Source organism: Apus apus, chromosome 13, assembly GCF_020740795.1.
Source record: "Apus apus isolate bApuApu2 chromosome 13, bApuApu2.pri.cur, whole genome shotgun sequence".
Classification (NCBI taxonomy): Eukaryota; Metazoa; Chordata; class Aves; order Apodiformes; family Apodidae; genus Apus; species Apus apus.
The window spans coordinates 7,130,382-7,156,085 of NC_067294.1; positions in this window are offsets into that span (position 1 = coordinate 7,130,382).

The window sequence follows — 25,704 nt, forward strand, 5'->3', positions numbered from 1 at the left end:
CTGAGCTCCCTGCTGCATAGTCCTGCTTCTGTCAGTGTGTCCCAATAGAAAAACATCCTTTGGCCCAGTGATGTCTGCATGTTACTGTTTTCTTCACAGTGCTCATATTCTTAGCATTTATAATTCAAACATCTTCAGAAAGAAGTGACAGTTTCTCTTCTATAAAATAAAGAGCAAAATGACTTGTGTTAATTATTCCTTCTCACTTACTCATTTACCAGGTCATACATTACTCCAAGGCTTTTAGTGCTTTGGGCCAAAAAGGGTCATTACAGCAAGCAGCCTAATGACCTGACCAAAAAAATATAAGTGAAAGGGAATGAGTCTTTCTCTGCTGAGCTTTCTGAAGTCATTAATGGATGCCTTGGGAATTCTACAAAGCAACAGCTTGGAAAACAAACAGAATTGTTCAGTGTTGGATATCAGTCTCGTGACATCTATGCTATTACAAAGATTTACAGCTGGAATAATTCAATCTGGGTTTTTCTCTTTCCCCCATTGACTCACATTTTGGAAGGCAGTCAGACCCTGAGAGTTGGGTTTTGCATAATTGAAGCACCAGAACATATTAAGTGGAACGACTAATGGGGACAAAGGTTTTCACTTCCTTCCAGACTGGGTTATCAATTATGAATTAGCAGCAATCTAGGATCAAAGGGGTTCCATTTTTGCAGCTGAATTTAAGGATTTTGGAACTGAACAGATGAAATGCAGTTAATGAGTCATTTCAGGAAAGCACGGACAGGAGATGACTGACAGGGGTGGAGTAAAGTGTTTGCTTTAATATGTTTCTGAGTATGGACATACCTGCTCAAATGTACAACTGGACGTGAGATCAAGTTACTCACATAAGATGATGCTGTAACTTCCTCTTGTGGGGCATGGCAGATGGGAATCCGATCTGTAGCATTTTTATTAATGCTATATGTAACCTAGTTATTGTGACTTAGTACAGAAATGCATTAGGGTTACCATGTGTTAGTTACACAAAAGGCAGTTCTGCATACAAGTTGCATTGCTGCAGAGGAAACACATCTCTCCAGCACAAACGGTTCAACACATGCTTAAAACAAAAAATCATGAGACTTTTAATTTCCAAGTGGCTACATCCTAATGGAGGGACATTCAAAAGAGCAGGTCAAGGCTGGACTTAGCTACAGGCTCTCAGAATCAGCAAGCAGCAAAGCTATTGGTGATTCAAGGTAGTAGATAGTGCCACAAGGATCTCAGAAGCCTCAGAAGGAACAAATAGTAACCTGTGATTTTTGCAAGGAAAGCACATGAACATGGGACAAAGCAGAGAGGCACATCAGGTGCCTATTGTTTAAAAGCCTTTTCTCCTTGAAAAGGTCTGGGTCTGAGTAAGCAGGACCCACGGCAGACCAGGTGAAAGACATTTGTAATTAAGGGCTGAGAGCTTCTCCCCACAGCTGCCCTGCATCTCAGAGATAACAAGATCTGTGGGGGTGGGAATCTGGGCGGGTGAGGCTGTGGACACCTGCTAGGGCTGGCAGGGAGAAGACACCAGCCATGGCATTTCCCTGCAGCTAGAGAAGAGAAATTTCTTAACCCTGAGGCTTGAAGGCAGCAGGAGCCTGCAAAGAAGCTTCCTGAGGAGTCTTGGCTGCCATGGCAAAAGTGAGTGAGTGACTGGTGTAATAACACCCTGAATTCAGAGAGGAAAATACTTGGGAGGGTGAGGCAGGCTGGGTGAGAGGAGGGGGCTCAGGAGGGCTGCTGTGGGCTCTGGGACCAGCCCCAGAGAGGTGAAGTCCCTGTTTGTTTTTGCCCTGGGACTGGCAATCTGTTGCTTCAAAAACACAGCAGAAAAAGTAAATTATGTCGTATGCTTTTAAGTAAAAATTTTCTTTTGGCCTTAAAGTCATAATTTTAATAGGATGTTAGATAAATTTTATGTTACATATTACTTATTTGGTTGGGTAATGCCTCCTAAGTAGGATTTTTTAGATTAATTTAAATTTAATTGTTTCTTGTTTTGTTTGGGTAATGCCTCATAGGAAGACTTTTGAAATTAATGTGAACCTATTACTAAACTATAATGGAGCAATTATGAAAATAATTAATTATCACAACTGCTATTGGAATTAGAAGAAAGGAGATTCTAATGACCTGATTTGCCTTGCTGATAGAAGAAAACATGGCTTGGAGAACTGAATTTTATATTCAAACAATTTAACATTTGGGAAGAAGCTTTTAGAAATTCACGCTTACTAAAATGTGAAATGAATATTTACTTTGGAACCAAAACCACCTTCTCTAATTGGGCTGAAAGCAGATGCCAAACTAATAAGACCCCCTTCAACTTTTATTCAGATTTTTTTTTTCTTTTGAAAACTTAAAACACTTTTTTTTTTTTTGTAGGATCTCTAATGAAAAATGTTTGTGTTTTTTTTTCCCTCCTTAAATTTTGCTTTTCATTTGAGTAAGCTCTGACTTTGGAAAGGTGTGTCCTGGTGCTCTGAGTTGCAAAAAGCTTTAGTGTTATCTATGGCTGTAATGATGAGCACCTGAAGATGAAAATGTCTCCTTCTAGAAAACAGCAAGGAATCTGTTTAAGTCAGTGGTTTAAGTGATCCTTTTTGTTTCTTTGGGTTAGTATCTGTATTTGTTTACACATTGCTCATGTTTTTACAAAGGCTTCTCTACTTCCTAGTCCAAACTTTATTTGTATATTTGATAATTGGTAAATCTTTGAGAGACAACAGAAGGCTTGACCTAGGCATGGCCTTCTAGAAAAACAACATAAAACAATGATTATAGGGGAAATACACAGAGAGGCTCAGCCCTTGTTTAAAGCTCTGGGCCAAAGTTGTCCCCAATGACTCTGTCTTCAGACCACAGTGAAAAGTTTGCTGCTTTAAAGGTTCTTCTTGTGGCAGCAGAGCTCTTGCTTAAGAAGTTACTGCTCTGGCTGGAGAGGGGCACTAACTGCTGCACTGAAAAGGGGGCAGTGAGAACTGTGGTGTGTTGTTTGTTTGTTATCTGGTGGTTTGAGTCTGCTCCAGAAATGAGCAGCTCTGCCCTCTCGTCTTTGGTGTGTAAGTGGTCCATCTAGAGGAGGGATGGGTGGAGATGGGGAGTCTGCAACTCAGGGGATCTTGTTTAAGAAGGGGAAAAGATCTCTGTGGTACCAAGGTTTTCACAAATCTGCCTGGACTCATGGGTTTGAGTGTTGTGAGGTGGAAGGGATCTGGCTAATGCAAGAAAAAAAATTGTACAGTCCCTTTCAGGCCCATTGAAAGGCTGCTAGTTGCTTTCCCCCTGGCAGTACCTGCAATCTTTCAAGCTTTTGTAAAGGGTCCTTTTCAGTGGTTTCTGGGCTTGGATCCTAGATGCAGGCTCCCTGTGTGGAGGGAGCCTTGCAGACCTCTGTGCTGCTGTCCTCTCTACCCAGCCTGGGCTGGAGGTAGAGGGATGCTGTTCTTCATTGTGCCTGATCCAGGAGCTTCTGGAGGGGAAAACATATCCTCACAAAGCATGAGGAAAGGTGTCACACTCGGTGGAGTGCAGGGTTGGAGGCTGGTCTGGGGACTTAAAACACATTCCTTCTCTCTGCCATTTCTGTATGGCTTCATGTCCTCTGGGCTCTTCCCTTGTGCTGCCAGAACATGCAGCAATTTCATTCCCTGAGGCATGGCAGCAACATGAGGAAGTAGGTCCTATCCCCTCTGTGCTGTTTATTTGGTGTGTTGTTAACCTTTACTCAGTGCACTTATTTACTTCAGGTTTTAGTAGTATGATAAGGTCACAACAAATTTAGTGGGAGGCACTTTAAGCACTTACAACGATAAATCACAATGTACATCACCCTTGTGCTTTTTATCCAGAACAAGAGAAATCCAATTTGGTCCATAATATGAAGGCCAAATAAAGCCAGGTATCATAGTGAGAAAGCTTTGACGTATGGCTCTGAAAGAACTTGCACACTGCTCCTCTATAAATTAACAGCTATTCTGCAGAGCTGACAAGTAGCTGATTTTCTTGGAGCCAGTCCTATTTATGGCTTCTCCCCACACCCCCCCTTCTATTCCAGCCTCTTCATCTTTCCCTTGAGAAAATCCGAAGAGAATAAAAAACAGTCTATTCTCTAATGTAGGTTTTAAAACACTAGTGGTATAGACACATCTCACAGGTGCAATGAACCTGCTGGTAGTGCATGAAAACCTGAAACCTTGGGGACTCATCTCTGCAGGAATATGTTCTTACCTATTCCTTTATACACTGAATTTATTTTTTTTTTCTTAGACAATACAAGCTTTGCAGGTCATCTTAAGAGCTGCAAAGTCCTAGTGACCAGAAATGAATGGTAGCAAGGTCTGTTCAGGAGCTGTAGATGAAGCTCAAGGGAATGTGTTGTGGGTCACTGAATTGCACTGGCTGGGAAATGGGCTTGATAACCTGGCATGTAAATCCCACTTAAATTCCTATTGGCCTATGGCCTCTGTAGTATCCCAGGAGTCTGGCTGATCATCTGACCTCACACCTGTCTGCAGTCCAGCCAAACTGGACGAGTGTTTGAGATAGGAGGGAAGAGGAAGAGATTAGTTGCAAGCAGTATTGTCAGACCCCTGGACTCTCTAAATGACCCCAAAGGAGATTGATTTTGCTGATGAGTAAAACCAGCAACAACCTGGGTTTTAATCTAACAAGAAAAATTAAATGCCAGTTTCTGTGTTAGTAAAGATGGAATAAAAAATGTTGCACTTTACCACATTCAGAGCAAGAAAGAGATGGAGACTGTAGAGCTCAGCAATGGCACAGATGTGAAGTGCAAAAGCAGTGTGAGGAGCAAGGAAGACTGTCTCCTCAGGTTTCTCCTTCATCTGGGTAGTGAGATAAGAAAAAACACCTTGAGTGAGAGACAACACTGTGAGGTGTGCCAGACTTGCCAGGGAGCAGAGTCTAGTTGGGCTGTGTGAGCAACACACCTGATGGCTGCTCAAACACAGGCACCAGAAAATTAAGTAAGTTGGGTTTTTCCAGGCACTGCTGCTCCTCACTCAGTGCCAAGAGCAAGAGCAGCTCCCTGAGTGATTAAAAAGAAAAAAGAGCTCATAAGAATCTGGATATATTTTTTTTAGGTAAATAAAATCTTTTCATTGTGGAAGAATGGAGGGACCGGATGAGTTTTTGTGGGGGCTGTGGGCAAGGCAGATCTGCCTCTTACCACCAAGGGGGGTGTTTTGGGTACGTGTAACCATTGCTGGTTCTGACATCCTTGCCTGATGTCTTTCTGAAGGCTGCAGCTCCTAGAAATGTCTGATGTGTTTGTTTTTAAAGGCACGAGCCTCCTACCTTCATCTGTGTGGGTGGATCATGTCGGATCATAGGACCTGTCAGCATCAGACTGGGAGCAAAAGCAAATATTTTTTTGTCGTCAAACCCTAGGACTTTTATATATGTGCATGTACTTTTGGAGAGAATACTGAATAGAGCAACAGCTGATACACAGGACAGGTGTAACTTGGGAGAGCAACCAGGTCTTCCAGGGGAAGTGGTAGATTCCCCCATATTGGACAGTTTTAAGTCTCAGCTTGACAGGGTGCTGATCCATCTCATGTAAACTATAGTAGTACCTAAAAAGGTTGGACCAGATGATCCTTGGGGTACCTTCCAACCTGGCATTCTATGATTCTATGACCCTGTGGCAGAACATGAAGTTAGTCCCTGCTGTGAATCTTGGGAACAGGGCACAAAGGTTTAAATAATCTAGATGTGCCCTTGCTGCAACCTACCATAGGTGCAAACTCTACAGATGTTGCTAGGAAATACTAGATGAGAGCAACAGAGTCACAGGGAAAGGGGGCACTTGCCTTTAAAGAGGGTCTGTGCCTCCACCCAAAGCACTGGGCACCAGACATCATCACTCTGCACAGACTCAAAGCTGCAGCTCCAGAGCACTTTGCATGCAGAACAGTCTCTCTCAGTCTTTAATACCTAACTGTTCTGATCATCCTCTTTTAATGTTTTGCTGACTAACTGCATTCATAACTTCTTTGCTCTAGTAAAAATCTGCTTAATGCACAACCATGTTTTAAAGTCAAGCTGCAGTTCCAACATGCCTAATCCTAAAAGAAGCATTTGTTCAAAAAAGATCCATTTCTCTAGGAAATGTGCTTTGATTTGCAAAACAGAAAATGTATTCATTTAACTGAGCCATTCATGTGACAGGTCACTATTTCACTCTTTTGGTGCAGTAGAAGTTTATTCTTTTAATAGTTTTATTTTTTGTTGGTTATTTGTTTCCAAAGGACTTACTTAAATGCTGCAGCTCTGATCTGGAGTACATAAAATTAATTGTTTTTATGGTAGCCTGTTAGTTTCACAAGTCCTCATTTTAAGTGCAGCTCAACTGTATTACAAAGAACAATATGTGGGCCCAGAGGGAGTACCAAGCCTCTCATTTAATATTGTACTAGAGGCCTTGTAATGTCAGCTTTTCTTTTGGAGTCCTCCTCTGTGTCCCAAGGGAAGTCATGAGATACCAGGCTGGCTGTTCTCGTGTGTGTGGGTGCTGCTGGGTGTGTGCATTCATTCTTCTGGTTTTGGATTGTCTGGTCCTATGCCTCATTAATAGACATGAATGGCTGGACTGAACACTGATCTCAAGACTCTCACAGGTGTTGGACCAGGTGACCTTTAAAGGCTCCTTCCAACCCAAACCATTCTGTGATTTCATGACTGTGTAATAGATAGGAAAGCACTGTGTGCAAAAAATAATTTGTTAATGTCAGAGTTTCCTTGTGAGATTGTCTGCTGTGAAGGCACCAGAACCCATGGACACATCCTAGACTCCCTCTGGTGATGTGCATGGTCCCTGGCAGACCATGCCAGGCTTCATCCAGTGTCTTGGGAGAGGATGCCTGAGTTTCCAATGTTAGACTTTGCCATGGTGCTGTGAATGCCATTCGCTTTGTGTCTGCTCCTTCGTTCAGTGCTTTGAGAGCATTCCAAGGGTAAAACCTTCCAAATCCTGGCTAGGTACCTGCAGAATAGATTTAAACAGGAATGACAGGTTTACCAGTTATAATAGAAAATGATGCACATTTGGGAGTGGGGTTAAAACCACTCAGCATCTCTCAGTGGCACCAGAATCCTCTGTTTCATTCATCTCTAGGATGAGTCAAAGCTCTGGAGAGCTTTTTCTTCTTTGTTTTTGCAGAACTATTCCACCTTCCCTTCCTAACTTCCTCCTCCCCTGTCTAATTTTCTCTGGGTAGGTTTCCTCCCTGTCACTGACAGATGATGATCTAGATTTGATGCATCTTTCCTGGAGAAAGCAACCAGGCTGATTCTACTTGTTCTTCCTGCTGTTTAAAGCTAGGCATGGTTCAGCAGAAAACCACTTTGCCCATGAGAATAAATTCAAGGCTCTGAGATGCATCTTCACTGTGGTGTTTCATGGTCTGCAGACTGAAGTGCCTGTCAAGATTTCTTGTGAGCTGTGGGACTGAGGTGATACTCTCCACCTTGCCTCAGCATGCTGAGAAGGCACTAACCTTTAAATGCCAACTGGCTCAGTTTTGCTCGTGCCATGTTGGTTTCTCCTCCTGTGTGAAATCAGAGGCCCCAGTTATTTTGCAGTGCTGGATTCTGTATGTACCTACAGAGAGCAGAGTTTGGCCTGCAGGAAAGAATGATCTGGGTAGCCAAGACAGAGGGCAAGAAACAAAAATATTCCCTTTTCTGTAGGGAATTTAAGATGGAGAGAGGAGCAGCCTTCCCTAGGGAGCTTGCTAGAAACTCTAGCAATGATCTCAAGGCAGCTATGGATGTTGGTGGCAGTGCAGGAAGCAAGTGGGATGCTCCTGGTTGGAGGTCTGTGATCCTTCTCTTGTCTGGGGGGGGAGTAGAAAATGGAATTCAATTGTCTGAACAGCACAGGCTTCCTTTGAAACTATTTATCATTATATTTACTCTGCTAGTATTTCTGCACTGTCAGCACTCAAATTCCCAGACTTCAGAGGCAGGATGGGAGCTCCCTGTTCTAGCTTGTGGGGCTGCTGAGCTCCAATGGGAACATGTGGAACCTGGGGGTGATGCTCAGTGGAAGAGGAAAATGGGACAATTTCAGGATGTTAGTTGTAATTATACTTGTAATAGTTACCTTGCTTTGAAAGACTTTGTGAAAGTGTGGACATATGGACTCCCTCAGCATTCAGTGATTTTCAAGAGGCATATTGTGAGTGGGTGAGTGCTTGATAAGATAGAAATAAGGAAACCAGAATATTCTCCCAAATGGTGAGTCACTTTTGGTTCTCCTGTTAACAGAAGGTCTCCCTTTCAAGGTGACTTTATTAATTGGGCCCTTTATCATCTCTCACATCACAGAGGAAAGTGAAAAGAAATCAGCAACTGTGTGTGGCCCTGAGTACAGAAGAAACAGACAGCTACCATCTGCAAAATTGAGCACTTTTCATCAAAAATTAATTAAATTAGCTCAGATTCCATAAGTAATACAACTAGATCTTCCTGGTACCTCCCAAGAGAAGCACATTCTAAGTCAAGTGCACCAGGAGACCGTATTTGGAAATGAGGCAATTATTAGTTCAAATCAGTCATCAAATTAATTTTACAGAAGCAGAAAATGCTGGTGGAGGAGGTGGCAGGAGTGTGCAGCACACGCACTTTGGGGGGGACTTTAGAACAGTGTCACAAATACTTCATGGATTCACGTAGGATCTCTCTCTTCCTGCAAAGCCAGGGCAGTCTGACAGGTGCAAAAAGTACCAGTATAGGTGAAAGATATGGTATCTTTTTTAAATAAATCAATACAAATATTTTAGCCCCCAAGTTACCAGAATAAGGGGAGTCCATGCTTCCTGCAATTGTCAAACTCGATCTGGTGCTGAAAGGCTCTGTTCCAGTTAAAGTATCACTGGCTTTACTGCTTATTTTGTTAGGGGGAACCTATAGTGTCATCCTTGGAGACTTTTTGGTAGGTTCTGAAGCACATGTATGCAAACCTTTTCTTTTTTTTTTTTTTTTTTTTTTTTTTGCTGGCTTGTTCTGCATCTCACTTTTTTATAGGAATCAGAACTGGATTTAAATATTTCCATTTAAATATCTGTATCAACTGTGCTGCCTTCCTGAGAAGGTGCCTTTTCCAGGTTCTTTGGGGGTGCTGGTGTTTCCTTGCACCAGTGGATGTGCTTGTTCCATCCATACTCGGCTTGTCCTAATCTTGATGTATTTCTTGAGTTCCTTTACCTGCTGAGAGACTGTCTCTGTTTGATGCCTAAACTTTAGACAGTTACTTTCCAGAAGGCATTTTTTTTCCTGCCTAGCACTTGCAGCTATATTTTAGCATTGATGTTAGGCTCAAGTACTAGTTATACTCTGTTTCAATCTATCCAGTGTTTATTTGGGGTTTTTACCCCCCCAAGAGACTGAGTTGATTGATCTTCACTCTCCTTATATTTATGTCTCTAGGAAGGTTTCTGTACATACAGTTGGTGGGTTACCTCCTTGAAATACTTTCTGCCATGATGATGTTTCTTGATATCTGGACTGCAAGGATTAGACTTCAAGAAAAGTACCTTGAGATCTTCATGGACAGAAAGAACTTCTCTTGCTTTGAGTATTTTCAATAGGGTAAAGAAAAAGAAACTCAACACTATAGATTTTCCTTCACTGTGTTTTGCATTAAAGAAAGTCTTAGATCCAGACCTGTAGCCAGAGATGTGATACTGTGACCTTAGTGTGTTTGAAACTGAGTTGGATAACCTTTCCTGCCCAGCACCTCCAGGTTTGAAGTGAAATAAGACAGGAAGGAGCATTTGAAGGTAAATGTTGAGTGCTGTATGTGGGGAGTTTAGCCATCCACATGATTGCCATTAATGGTGATGATGGTTGTGAATCTACATTTTCATGCATCAGGTTGCACAATTACCCCTTTGGTGCTATTAGAGCATCTCTTGAGGTTTCCTCTTCACTCCGTGCCATCAGCCAGAGCATCTGCCTCCCTTCCAGAGCCCCCATGGGATCCACTTCATCACTCTCTTGTAACTGGTCTCATTATCTGGGATATTTCATCAGTATTTACCTTAAGGAGATGATCTAAATAATCCTGCCAAGGCAAGATAATAAAACCTGGAAGGGGCAATTAAAAAATAGCTATAAAACAGTTTCTGCTCTTCTGGTACACAATACACAGCAAGGCCCTGTTGAGTTCACTCCCAACCTCCTCCTAAGTGACCACTTCTGCAAGAACAGTTTCCACTGAAAATTTAAATACCTGTGTAAAATTTGGCCACTTGAGCAGCATGAGCTGCAGTGGGTGGCCAGGCTTTCCACCCAGGTTAATCCATGCATGCGAGGTCACAAATGGTGTCCATCTCTTGATCAATTTAACCTTTGAGTTTTGTTACAGATAATGTCCTTCAGTTAGACTCTAGATGTGATGAGATGAAGCCTGTTTGTAAGAAACTATGGTAGTGGGAAGGGAGTTTTGCTTTTGGGATGTCCAGGCCAGCTTCATGCTCTCCTTCACAGCACTGGGGCTGACTCTCTTTGGTGCAATCTCCTAAGCCCATTGGTGGTACACCACGAAGAGATCCTAGCTGCAGTCATCTTGTCCACTTAAGTGTGTTTACTTAGCTTTGCCAAAAAGATGGTGCGTGAAAATTGCTTTTATTACCAGAAAAAGAAGTTTGCAATAAAACCTGTCTCCTTGGGTGCACTAATTCTATTTTACAAAGAAAGAACGTATTGTTTTAATTAATCATATGAAACCAAAATTAGCATGATTATGTGAAAGGTGCTGTAAATCATTCTGATCCACATCATTGAACAAGGACCACTTAGTTATTCCGGAGTTGTTAAAGATTTTATCTACCCAAGTGAAAATTCAATTAGCACAAACCAGTCTCATATAAAACTAAGGATTCTGACTGCAGGAAAAACTTTGTGTGTGAATACCACCTTGTGCCAGTTTGATAAATTACTGTAATTAACTGTATCCCACGCAAGCTAAACAAAATTTACAGAAATGTTGTTGTACAGAAGGAATATCTTCTCTCTCCTTCTTAAGCAGAAGTTCAGGCAGTCTCCATGATATAATTCTGAACATCCTATTCTGCATCAAGGTAAAAAAATACTGCCAAAAAATGCAGACAGTTCTGAAACTCGTTGGTTTAGGTCCCCCCTGCCTCCTGCTGAATTAGAAACAGGTACTGCACTTAACACGTTTCAATTAAGCAACTTGAATTTGATTAGTTAACTCAAGACATTAGCAGTGATAGACAAACTAGAAAAGAAATGAGATTGCTTAGAAAAAGAGCTGTGTTCCTATTCCTGGTCTAGGAGGGAAGCTTGCAGGGGTGTTAAAGAAAGGGGCAGAAAAGCTGGGTGTGACAAGTTATGTCAGATTACACCATCTTAATTGAAAAATAACTATAGAAATAGATGGGTTTGTTTTTCAATATGTCTTTCCTCCTCTGTTAACTATGTTTGTCAGGTTCTGGCTGAATTGTTCTCCTGTAAAAAGCTGCTGTCAGTGACTGCAGGGTCAGCCTCTTTGCTGGGACATGTATGGGGCAACATATTGATACAGTTCTCTGGTCTGAAATTGGTTTCTGTGTCACTCTCAGCCTTTGCTGCTTTTCATTTGTCTTGCAAAACACCTTGTTAAGCAAATGGTAGAGGCTATTCTAGTGAGAGTAGGCAAGTAGAGTCAAAGTGGCAGCTTTAAGTGTTTTAAGATTCCAGGGAGGGTTATCTGACTTCTGTGTACATGGGATTAGGCAGAATATCCAGTGTCCCCAAGTCAGTTATAACCATGTTTGGGGAAGATAGTTGTTACTGTAGAATAGTCTATAGTCTACTGTCTTTGCACTGGCCCATGTGTATCAAGGAAGGCAGAGTTTCAGGGTCTTGAATGTAATTGCTATATGTTGTTGCAAATGTGGCTGTTCTAGGTATGATCAGTTAGTATCTGGTGTCCCTTCTTCACCTTGTTTTGGTCAGTCTTTGCCACAGACAAACAGGAAAAAAACATGATAAAACTGCTATCTGAAAGAGGGGGGAATGAAAACTGAATGAAAACACACCTGTCTTCATGTGCTTGAGTGTGAAATGTGTCGCCTCTTGTTTCAGTGCTTTGCTTTGATGTTCTTAGTGTCCAAATTGGATCTGGAGATGGCTCTCTTTGCCAAAAGTGCCACACAGTACAGGTGCAGCAGCACCACACCAGACTGTCTGACTCACAGGGTCTCTCTTGCTTTGTAGACTGAAAAGAAAAATCCTGAATGCAAGTAAACCTTGCATAGCAAAACAGACTGGTGTGTGTCCCTGGACTCCTAAAGCTGCAATGAAGCCTTATGGCAGATCTTGGCATGTATGTTAATCAAGAGGTGAGCTTTCTGATGAAGATCCCTGTGCACCATAGCCATTGTACTGATCAACCCAGTTTGTTGCAGAGAGGGGAAAAAACATCTTAGGAACTGCAGAATTGCTGGCACTGCTTTCTGTAACACCTGAAAGCATCTTGGACATCTCCCAAACATGTAATGACCTGGTCTGATTCTACTTCTATTAGAGGTCAAGTACTGGAAGTCCTGGGTTCAGCTCCTTGGCTGGAATAAGAAAGCATTGTTCTGATTACAGGCAAACATCTCTGCTGTTCTGCATCGGCTCTGAAGCTGGCTCAGTTTTCAAATGGAAAATATGAGCAAATAAAGCTGGCTGTAGATTTAGACAAGGCAAATAAAAGTGTGGCAGGGGGAGTGTGGGGGAGAGGATGATAGCAAACACTTGAAACAGCTTTTGCTGCTGTCTAGATTATTTAAATTAAAACCTTTCCCACAGCATGATCTGTCTGTGTGGCTAAAGTTACTTTTAAGCTCATTCCCTTGGAGGTGAACAGGGAGGTAAATCCTTTTTCTACTTAAAAAACAAAACACAAAAACAACACAAAACAACACAATTAAAAAAACCTAAAGCAACCAACATGCAGAGATGAGCAAACCCCCACGCAGGCAAGGGGATCATTGGGATGGAGCTGCTACACCCCCTGTACACCCCACACCCCCAGCAGCTCCGCATCTCTTTTCAGAGCAAACTGCTGCTCCTCAGCAGCTCACTTTCCCTGCCAGTTTAATTTCAAGTCTGTGGGATTTCAGGCTTCCTCCTTTTAATCCCCACTTATTTCTTTAAACAGAAATGGTCAGCCTTTATGGGGAGAGGGCGATTAGTGGCAGTGCTGTGTGTGCTGGCAGGGAGGGATCTCTTAGTGCAGGAAACCCCCCAGTGTGTTCCCTCCCGGTGCCAGATGAGCTCTGCTTTCCCTGTAGAGTGAGGAAATGGGTCATTGCTAATGTTGTTTAATTTTGGTTCTGTGAGATAGGCTGTGGCTGCCTTAGGTCCATATAGCTCAGCTATACTCTGTCTATTGCTCATAAGCCTCCGTGCCTTTCAACAGCAGGATGACAGAGGTGACACTTTCACAGAGCTGAAGTGGGTCAGTTGTGGGGTTCTTTTACCCTTTCCAGGTGTCAGCCTGCATTCCTTGCTAAGACAAAAGTGCATTTGGTCTCAGTAAGACTTGTTGTGTTGAGAACCTAACCTGTTACCCTTTTGCTTCTTACTTAAAGCCCACAGAGGCACCATGGTTGCCCATCCTATCTTTTGCACTGGGTTACAAGTCAGTTTTGTATTGAGTAGTTTCTCCATCCTTTCCTCTTTGTCCCCCTTATGCTTTCTTGGTCTCTTTTCTGAACAAACATTAACTCATAAATTTACTGACTCTCAAGCTGTGGTGGATTTTATTTGGCTAGTTGCTTTTTTTTTGTGCAAAACGAAGCAGATAAGGATGGGTTTAAGTGACTGTGGAATCAGCAACAAAATGTTATGTTCTCCTGAGCTGGAATGATACAGTCGCTCCCTTACCCACCCTGTCACTGCAGACTTCCCACTGAGGAAGGTAAAAATTGTTCCTTCCTTTCCAAATAAAGAGGAATTGAAGGCAAAAGAAAAGGAAGAGGAAATGGAGAAAATCAAACGGGACAGAAGATCAAACCACAGTCTGCGTAGCAAAGTGGAGCTGAGCCTGGTGTGTTCAGGCATGTGTGATTTTGAGCACTTTGAGATGCTTTTTGCCATCATAAGTGCTACCATGATAACAATAATAAGGCTATCTGTTGGGATGAATAAAGAGCCAAATTAGTTGTGCTTCTTTTAATAGTATAAAAAATAGGTTCTCAGGACCCCACCTTTAGCCATTGAGAGTACATAGCTCCATGTGGAAATGGCTGTTGTGGAGGTTAAATAGAGATCTTCTGTCTGGAGGGATGGAGCTCTGCTTCTGCAGTGAGGATGAGCTGTCATGAATGCTGAGCTGCAGCCTGCCAGCAGAAAGGTGATTGAATTCCTGGGAGACAAACAGCTGGAGCTGTACTGACATATGGCTGGGGTCACAGATCTGGGGGTGGATGAGTCCCTTCTATAAATAATTGCTGAGGAATATAGCACATGGGATGCAAAGGACAGAAAACAATGCCAAGGACAAAAATGCACAACTAGGGAATATGCCAAGAGTGAAATGAATCATAGAGTGAAAAACAAACCAGAACAGGAGGAGGTTCTGGGGTTACTGAAAATAACAATGCACCTCTCCTGTGGAGTGCCTCAAATGAAAAGCACTTGGTCAAAGTGGTTTATAAGCTGTACACTGGATTGAATTCCCACTGAGACCCATGGAATTGCTCTCATTTATTTTTTTTAATGAGTTGATTTGGGCCTTGTGAGCCACTTTTTTGAGGCTTTGTGGATGTTTTCTTACTCTGTTGGGCAAATGCATCAATTGATTTCAGTTGGACTGTTGAAGCACTAAGACTGTTAATTGTGAGTTAGGATATTCCTGTTGTTGTTTAGGATAGAAAACTTCCATGGGATCAAGAATGTCTTTCCCTCCCAGAGTTTTAAAAAGGACTCTGTTACCAGCCCAGAGAACATCCTTGTGCAGGGCTAGGTAGGGCTGTTGCTGGGGGAATAAGATGTTAAAGAAAGATGGGGAGCTGAGAGAATTGAGCCTACTTATAAACATGTGGAGAGTTCAGCAGCTCCTTTTTAGCTGAGAAATCAACACTGAGGGGGAGACTTGTCAAAGCAAGACTCTCCAGCCTTGCACTTCAAAGCAGCCTAAGAAATTCACCCAGATTAATGTTACTTAAGTCATGTGCCTAGTTCTTTTAATCACCAATGATACCAAGTAATTAGCTTGTCAAATGTTTGTAGCTGACTCAAAAATATCTACATTTTTTAGCCTGGAAACATAAAAGACCATTCTGCCCTGCTCTCCTGAAGAGTGCCAGACATTCAGCTGACACTAGTAGGAAAGGAGGCAGCAAAATGCTGTTAGCAGAGACCAGGCAGGGCTCGGGCTTGGAACCCTGTCTCCAAGGTGCTGCTGGATCTTTGACTCTTCCAGGTTGATGGTTGATTTTCACCAGACCCTCTGGTTAGGGTAGTTCCAGAACACAGACATCTCCTTGCATTTTACTACTTTCCTTCTAAATGACTAACCTAAACTATCTCTCTTTCTTTTGAAATGTATTAATTGAAGATTTGAGTATAAATAAGGGGAATACAGAAGGGGCTTGGGTTTTATTGTCAACAAGTAATCAGGAGAATCTGGGAGCTGCAACTTGGTGAGGAGTATCTGTGGGCCAGAGGGGTAGGACACTAAAAATGCAGTGGGAGAAAAAAACCCCAAACTAATTAATGCTTATTGAATAAAACTATTTTGCTTTTGATCTGTGAGAATTAGATATAGAAAGAATTAGATCTAGAAAAGACTCGAGCAAGCTGATTTGGTGACATGGGTTTTGGTGCAGCTCTGGGACCAGTGTTGTTTGCAGAAGCACGGACACCAAGGTTGTGTCTTTGAACTGCACATGTTTTTGATGGGAATAAAAATGAAAGATGTTCCTGGTGGTTTTGAACTGGTATCAAAAACACGAACTAGAGGTCACAAAGTGACAGGGAAGGAGTGGATGCACCCAAAATATTTGTGACAAAAATTTTTTTCAGCTGGGCAGAGCTTGGCACTGCACAAGAAATCAGCTATGAGAAAATTCCCTGTGAAAAACAAGCAAACACCACTCAAAGGGAGCAGAATGTGTTAGGAAGACAGTGCTGCAGCATGTAAATTAAATCTTGCCTTGAATTTGGAATGAGGCACCTCAAAGGTTGGCCGTGGAAAACAACAGTAGCTTTGTTGCTGGAAGACACCAAAAGAGGATGTGGGACCTGAGAGATCACCTTCATACCATTGGTAGGGGATGGATATTCCTCTTCTGTGCTGCTGGTAGAGAGTACTGGTGAATTGATGGGTTAGGTGAGAGGCAATGGGAGGTATGGGACAAGCTTACTGCTGGTTTCCATCTTCCTCCTGATTTTCTGCATCTTGTCCTGGAGTTTTCAGCCTTACAGGTGTCTTGAGTCCCAGCAGCACAGCTGTTTGGCATCCCTCTGTGCAGTGACACGTGATGTGCCTGTGCCCAGCTGTATGAGGAAGGACAAGGGCTCCCAGCATGAGGTTGTTGCTGGGGATGTTCCCTTAACTGGGATCCTTCCAGCATGGCACTCTGCTGTGTTCAGGGGTTGTCAGCAGACAGAATGTGTCTGCAGCAGATGGGCCTGGAATAAAGAGACTCCCAGAGTTAAAGGCTTTGCAAGGAGGGTGTTTGAGGTGTGGAAGACTGAGCCACATGGCTTGAAACAATTTATAGAAGTCAAATGTCTAAAATGCTCAAGTATCTTCTCCTTATGCTGCAACAGGAGTCCTGCTGAGACCACTGGTGTTTCATCCAGCCAGCCTCAGCCAAGGCTCTTCCCTTCCTGAGTGTTAAAGCTCAGCTGAAGCAGAGTCCCTCTGAACTTAGCTGGGCTTAAAGAAAAAAGTTTGCATTGATCATGGATCTGATGTTGGTTTATTCACAATTCCTGACCTTTCCTAGCCACTTCCTCACCCTTCCCTGTTGTGTCTTCTCCATGTCTGTGATTCTGTCTGTGTTATCCATCCATCTAGGCAGTGCTGTTGGAAAGGGCTGTCACTCTTGATGACTGACAAAAGGAAGGGCATTTGTCCTTTTGTCTATCAGCATGATAAGCAAATCCAGTGCCAGTCATTTGCATGCAGAGAGGACCATTTCATTAAGAATTTCATTAAGATGGTAATGTTTAATGTTTCCTGGAAAAAATGAGTTTTTAGGTTGTTCAATTATATAATTAAAGTCAGAGAATTAGGGAAGATTGCAAGCTGCTTGCATAATGTGGGCAAGTTTAGTGGTAAAACTTGTAAATAAGTTCAAAGGAAATGAGCTTTCTTTATGTTACTTGCCTTGAATGAAGTTTGTCTCCTGCAAGAGTGAGGGAGACGGAGGAGGGCAGATGGGGAGTTAACAGGCTTTGACAGAGGAAGGTATTAGCAGACAGGCCTCATTTTTCTCTGAGTTTTAGCAACAGGTGACCTGGTAAAAATCAGAAGGTGCTGCCAGCCAGCCAGGCTCAGCCAGCCTGCTGTGGGAGCCCTGCTCGTGGGCTCCCTGGGAGCTGTGCCTTGTGGAGCCTGAGGTTTAAGAACATTTCTTCCACTTTATTTAGCACAGCACTAACATTCACCGAGTATTTTTGCAAACTTGCATTGATTTGTTCCCTGTGATAGTATATCTCTGTTCCCACCACAAGTAGGGTTGAAACCCTGCACAGATGTTGTGCTAGAACTGGCTGCCTGCTCCGTGTGTGTGTGCAAGGGAGGAGCATCCAGTGGTGACTTGAGTGAAGGCCAAGAGCCAGGTGTATAACCAGGCTTGTAGGGTGAAGTCAAGGTATGTGAGATGTGTACAGACTTGTATGGATGTAGATATGTACAAATACATACACCTGTGTGTCTGAGAAGAGGAAGTTCAAACACTGTAGCATTAATTCCTTAAGCCAGCAGAATATTCCCTCTCTGCTTTGCTATAGGTTTCCTTCAGGTCTAAGCTTAAGGCAATGGGAGTGGTGGAAGAGGGATCCTTCCTCTATAGGTGACAAGTTCCTCAAGATAACTGTGCCCCATCACCACAGTTTCCACCCCAAAAAGCTGAAGTCCTCCTGTCTCCAGTTTGTCCAAATCCTGCTTGCTAGAAGGGGCTCTCCCAGGTAGATCCTGAGTTTCCCAGAGCACTAAAGGGACTAAACATGAAGGTCATTAGAGTCCAAACAGCTCATTAGACTCCCTGACTCCTGTCCTGCACCAACATGTTATCATTTAGGTGATGCATCTGACAGAGAGCTGCTGTGCTCCTGTCTCTGAGGGTTACCAGCTCCATGTAGTTATTCCAGAAGATCTCCAAATCTTTTCATAGCAACCTTTAAATGACAGTTCTGGAAAGGGTCATAAAAATGGAATTTATTAGGAAGAATTCTCAACAGGAGCTCAAGCAATGTAACACCTTAAAAAGAAAATGGTGACCTGACAGCACTGCAACAATAAGTCATGTATTATGTGCTTCTCCTTCTAGTGCTGTATATAGCTTATTTTAAGGACATAACCATTTTGGAGGCTCATTATTTTTTATAAAGAAGATCTATATTTGAATGATTTGAGAATAACAACTGCTTCCTCATTTTTTTTTCCTGTTTTTCAGTGTTTTTGTTCATTGTAAGGGTGTTGGGTTGTTGTTTTTTTTTTTTTTAAATTTGTGACTTTTGAAAGCTGGCCAGCATGTTAATATTTCATGTGGAAAATAATTTATATTGATTAATTTATTCAATACTCTTTTCTTCATCTTGTGAAAGAATCAAATTGTTTCCTTAAATTTCTTAAACCCCATCATTATTTTTGCTTCAATGTATATTTTGAAACCACACCTGGGATAGTTTGGAGCAATTCATCTGGAGTGTTGGGATGCTACATTTTTGGACATGAGCTCAGGCTGGATATTGGCCAGTGAAGTCCATTTAGCCCACTAGTAAGCTAAGCCTCAATATCTATTCCCCATTATTGCAGATTAACACTTTTGATCGTTTTCTTTCCCTCAACGTCTGTGCATTCAGCAAATCTTTTCAGCACATTGACAAGAATAATGCATAGGACTTTCATGATTATTTATCTGTGATGTTTTATGAGTCAATGAATCACATATTTGCTGTCTGCCTGATAAACACTTGCCTGCAGGGAGAAGTATACCCAGTCATTAGTAGTCAAAGAATGGTGATTCCTATGAATTTGCTACTGGGTCAATAAAAATTTGTCTAGGCATTATACTGGACAAAAGGGGATTACTGGGTTATGGAATGGGAGGTGAGTGATTATTGATTGAAATATTTGTGTTTTGAGATAGCTTTGGATAAAAACATATGGTGCATGTTGTCACTTGCCAAGCTTTTGGGTTGTCTCTGTGGGAATGGGTAACACAAAAGGAGGATTTTTATGGATAGCAGTGTTATTTACCTGTTTTGCAATGGAGCCTGCCCACAGCAGTTCAGACTTGACTTGTTGGTCAGGTCTGAGCTCTTCCCAATGAAACTGTGGGAATACTGGGCTTCACAAGATTGAAAATGTGCTGTGTGGATTTGCCACAGACCTGTGGGACCAGCGAGGGCCAGTCTTGTCCTGCAGCTCAGTCTGGAAATACCGCAGTGATCTGGAGCATCTCTCTGCTTTAGTACCACTCTTCATTTAACATTTCCATTTTTACTGTTGTCATAGCACTGAGAAGAGTGGGAATGTATTTTGCTTCCCAAATTCCCTGAAGGAATTGGCTCTCTTACTGCAAAGTAGTTGAGGGTACTGCATATATGGGGAAGATTGATGAGCAGTAAGTAAAATATTTAAAGATGTGTGTAAGACAAGCTTTGTATGGTATCCATTTATCATCTTGAGTGAATTTCATCTCCAAGCTGAGTTGAGACTTTTAAAGAAGAAAACATGAGCTTTTGCTCTTGGAGCTGTAGACTATTTAGAGAACTTCAAGGAGCAGCAGCCACTGCAAAATTAGTCTATCTCTGGATCTTTATTGAACTGTTAGTGGTTACACATTTATTGCTGCAATGGCTTGGTGGCTGCTGATGGCAAGAGAGACACAATCAGACATTTCAACAGTATAATTATTCTGGTGTGGAGGCAACAAAGTTGTTCCAAGGTCGTGTTGTCACATCAGAGCAGGCTGCTTCCTGCACCTCCTTTTTATGCCCACACACAGACACTTTTCTGGCTGACACTTATAGAGAAGTCCTACAGTCGTTTTAATTATGCACAACATACTGATGCCTGCTTCACTGATCATAATTGCAGCTCTGACCTGTTTTATTTTGTGATTTAGGTGCCATCTCTTAAGCATTGCTCTGGGATATGATTTACAGTGGCAGGTACTGGAAGTGAGGAGAGAGCCATTGATAGTTCATCTTAAGCTGGTGGAGGCTGAGACGTGCTCTGAGTTGTCACTGGAGGGATCCTGCATGTTCCTGAGGAAAGTGTTGCCAAGCTTCAAACAGCTGAGAAGGGAGAGACAGAGACCTGCCTGTCCCAGATATTTTGTTGTGTCCATGCTTTCCAACTTTTTTTCCCCTCCCAGCATGAAAAGTCCATAGTCAAAACCTTCACTGCCTTTTGAAAGGCTTTTTTTTTTTTTTTTTCTTTTCTTGATTGGAAGGGTCACACAAAGACAGGTCCCAGAGCAAAGTGAACTCTCTTTCCTAGGCAGCCTTCTGCATTGTGGTGTCTGAGAAGAGCATTCCAGCACTACTACTGTGGCCCTTCCTTTTGTCACATTAAAGATTCACTAACCAGAGAAATCCCTTTCTTGTAAAACAAGGAAATGTGGGAACATGGCATCTTGTGAACAGCAGCCCTGCCAGCCTCCCTATCATAGCACAGATCCCCCAGGGAGAGTCTGGGAAGACTTAATTTTTTAAATCCCTTGTCATGTTGTTATGCCACTTGTTCACTTACCAGCAGAGGTATCAGAAGACAAGTCCCGTGGGCCTTGTGCAGTGCTTGGCAACAAAACATCTGTCATCTAATGCTTTGAAGTGATTATGCAGGGCCAGAAAGGCACAAGTATTTGGGACAGGTGTCCAGTTTCTATCTTTCAGAAGTCTTCCTTAGATGAAAGCATTGCTGGCAAGGATTTCTGCTCATGAGAGAAAACAGGGAGAAAACAACCCCTTTGGAGAGATGCTCTTCTGTAGAGCACTATCTGGATAACACTTTTTTTGGTCACTTTAGCCCTGTTAAGTCAGGGCTTGCATCTGCTGTTTCACTGTGAAGAAGTCCTTCTGTGTTCAAATCCACTAGAACCAGTGCATGAGGACATGTACTGTTGGCACTCACTCTGGTGGTTCTCATGAGCTAAGGCTGGAATTCTGAACCCCAAAAATGAGTAATCCTATGTCGTGGAGCTAGAGATAAGGATCTTCGATCTGCAGAAAAGACTTGGGGTATTCCTACTTGTTTCAGAGCTTAAACCTACCCCCAGGAGCATGGTGTGACTGCACCGTGTCTGGGCACAGCTCATTTGACAGACTCTGCCTGTCTGTCCTTGGTTGTGGGAACTCATTTCAGCTAGATTATCTGCCAGGTGCTTGTGCCACCTCTGGAGTGTTACTGGTAAAGATAACCATGTGCAGAATCAAACTTCATCAAATTGGATTATGTAGGTAATGAGTTACAATCTATCTTGAGCACTTAAATACAGAAAGGGATTTTTTATATATATAATTTGGCATCTAGCATGTCCCTGCTACCTTGCCTGAGTTAAGTAGGAATTATTTGAAAGTTATAGGGCAAAGAGATTTAGGCACTTGGCTGATCTCTTGCAAGAAACAATTTGTCACCTTTCAGCTTTTGTCATTACAACCTCAAAGTGCTTGATGATATCACCATGTGACATCTTCTGTCCCTTTGCATATTGGCAAGAAGTCTGACAGTTTGTGTGACAGCTTGTATCAGGTGCAGGTATAAAATTGGACAGTAACAGTGTCATGAAATATTAGACCATTTGCTTTGCTGCCATGTGCTTGTCCCAGGTTGTGTTATCAACCTGAAAGAATGTTTTATTTTGATATGCATGTTTCCTGATTTTACCAGTTTATCTTTGAATCTTAACCTTTGGTGCAGCAGATCAAGTGAGGGTGGCAGGAGATAAGCTGAAAGCCAGCGCTCAACTTTGATGTTCTCTCACAGTTCAAGTGCTGCAGGCAGGGACTGAAGAAATGTTCTCCTGCCACAACCTCCAGCTTGGTTCTGCTTCAAACCCCTGTGGTCTCTGTCTTTTGTAAGCGTAAAGCTTTCTGGGATAACCCACCTCCATCATCCTTGTTATAGCTTCTAGGCTGGGACATAGTTTTTAGGAAAATCCTTGTGACACTGCCTGTTTGCACACTTAAAAACCTGGGGCACTGTGACTGTCAGTCTTAAAATTCTAGGATCCAGTGAGATGCTGACAGCAAAAAGCAGCCAGGCAACACTACAGGCTGCAGAGCTGGCACCTTGTGAAAGTTGAAGACCTCAGGAAGGAGTGATGTTACTTGGAATGGGCTGCCACTACAGTGCAGCAACTGGTAGCCCAAAATCATCCTGGGCAGAGGAGATGTGGTCATTGCCAGCTTGGAGGAGGCAAGTGTGTAGGCAGGCAGAGGAACAGGACCAGTTTGGGTTTTTTAGTCTTGTCTGCAGAAATGTGAGCTGTGAAACAATAAGACAAATCCTTTTCATGGTGATCAGGGTTTTTAGCTTCACCCTTGTTCTCTCCGAGCCAGGTCCTTGGGTGGTGGGTTGCTGAGGCTGTCACTGCTGCTTGCTGCTTGTGGTCTTCAGCCACCTTATTGCACTGTGATCAGCAAAGAAATGTGCCCATATGGGCAGGAGTTAGAGCAGCTTCCTAATTTTTATCAGACAATAAATATTTTCATTTAGTCTCTGTTGCAGAAGAAACCTTGGTTGCTCTTTGGAAAAACTGAACAGAGATAATAGGTTTCTGTTAATGCTCCTCTTCTACCTTGCTTACTTGGAGCTGGTCCCATCTGTACAACAGGGAGACCAGCTTGTCCATTGAACATATCACTGCCAAAGCAAACTGTGGAAATCTGATATTACATATTGCTCTCAAAGATGGAGAAAATGTTTGTAATACTCTGGCTTGTCACTAAGCTGCCCAGTCATGAAGCAAGCAGCAAGCTGGGGCATTCAAATAGTAGTATAAAAAAAAATAACAAAGGAAAAGGAAAACATTTTAAGAGATCTCTGCTTGGTGCTAACTTTTCCAATCAAAAAAAACTAGTGATTTAGTTAGGTCAGTATGATTCTAAGAGCATCTCTGAGATGGGATTTGATGTGATATTTGTGAAGGTGTTGTTTGGTAAATTTATTTTACTTTTTCCCTACCTATATCCTTCCCTGTTCCATAGTTATGCTGAAAAAGCAGGCATAATACACAGTTCCAATTATTAAGTTTTTATTCATGGCCACTACCCACTGGTGAGCTTTAGTAATAATTATCTTCCTCCCAAAGTGTAGGACTGCACAGCAAGAGATGAGATTGGTTTTATGACTTTGCTACCAACTTTCTTTCTAACTGTGAGTGAACCTTTTCATCACAATTATGTCCCACTGCAGCAGTGTTATTAGATATAATAGTATTTAATAATATAATTTAAAGAAAATATTGTGGTATTAATGGGTACTCTGATATAAGCCTGCCTCTTTTTTTCAGAAGTTCTCAACTCATAGGTTTCACTGAACTTGGTGGCATCTGACCTTTGTGTTTCGAGCTATTGGTTTAGTTCATGCCACCTTTCTTGATTGTCTGAACCAAGCAGAAGCCTTCCTGTGGCTGAGGACTGTGGGCTGTATATGTTCATGGGGCTGAGGGAGCCCAGAGCTGTGTGCTGCTTGGAGCAGACACCACAGCTCCTGCTGCATCATTGCAGATGGGCTGTAGGGGATGCATGGAGGGCTGCAGGGGCACCCAGTCTTGGATCACATCAATCTGTGGCTAAAGGCATGACCTGGAAACTGTCAGGAGTGGTATGTTGCTTAGAGTTGGTAGTTTCTGGTATTTAAGAACTGCCTCCGTTGATGGATTTGATGCCTTTAGCCAGGTTGAATTGGTGTCTTCTGCCAACAGAAAAAGTGAAAAGACCTCCAGGTCTAAGGTCTTCTACATGGAGTCCACAAAGAACAGAAAAGATTGCTGCAGTCCTGGACTCTTCTCTTTGGTCATTCCTGTCTCCTTAGTACAATAGTATCCAGATGATGCTGTTTAATTGCTAGGGAAATTTCCTTTCCATGCTCTCCCCACTCAGCTAATGCACCTAACCTGGATGTGTACTTGAAGACACATGAGAAGTGTAGCTCAAGGTACATCCTCTTGCTCCACTTCCATGTGTTGCCTGATTTCCCATTTTATGAGAGGACCTAAGGTTGCAAGGGGGGTTCCCAGAAATGATCCATCAGCATAGTGAATCCTCCCCATCACTCACTGGAAGGGAACACCACATTCTAGATATTGGACTTAATTGCTTTCTGAATGGCAACCCATTAGGTTTAATTACCCATAAAATTGAAGTACAGATACTTTAGGTCCAAAATAATTTTTCAGCTCAGTAATCTATATGTGGCCACCCTCTTGGCTCAGTGTCTCATGTTTCCAAAGGCATTTCAGGGTGCAACAGTAACACAAACATGCACTAAAACACTTTTACCTGGAAAAACTCCTTTTGTATTTGACAGTGTTTTTGTTGAAACCAAAAAGTAAGAGCCTGGCTCTTGGCTAGTTTGTAACTGAAACAACCTCTAGGATTGCTAAGGAGATGTAAAATGGTACCAGGTCAAAACTATAGCATTACCTTTTATTTCTAGTTGATTGATCTTGTAAAAAGTTAAAGTGGGAAAGACCAAGCCCATTAAAATAGATGACATGCATCCTCTTTAAATCTATTGATAGTAAAAGAAATAAGCCAGATCAAATGCAGAGGGATTAGGAGAGAAACTTTAATCTACCTATGAAGTCTTTTAAAATTAAAAGAAAAATAGCTCTTGCTCCTATATTTGTGTCAGGAGCTCTCTGAATAGAAACAGGATTAAAAGAAACATCCTTAAAGATCCTGTGGGGTTTTTTTGTTTTGTTTGTTTGTTTCTCTTTGTTTGGTTTCCTTCCCCTGCTTCCAGCATGAGGTTCTCCTGGCTAGGGTCTATCTGAGGCAAGTCGGCTTGGCCACTTTCAGCTGCATGTGGTGTCTTCAGGTTCTGTTACGTACTGTCATATACTGAGGCTGCTTATAGAATCAAATTGGGCAGTGTTTAAGTTGCATTAAAGTATGAACGAGATGAGGCTCAAAAGAATGAAAACAGAGCCATTTAACCATTTCTTTTTGGTGCTTTGTTTTCTTTTCTCTCTCCCAACCCCCCTCCATGCAGCTCACGTATACCCATTAGAACTCCTCACTACAAACCCAAAAGCTAACCAAAGGGAGTGTTACTTATCTGAATAAGAACACCTGGAATTAGATATCTAGTATTAGCAGCATTAAGGTTTTTAAAGGGATTGAGAGAGACTCATGTTTCAGGGAAAAAAGTCCAAAACAGTGAGACTAATGAGCAAGTTTGAACAGGCCACACCCCTGGGAGTCTGTAGCAGTGCATCTTGCAACTGCAGCTACTCACTGTGGCATGATTCCTGCTTTGTTTGGAAAGAA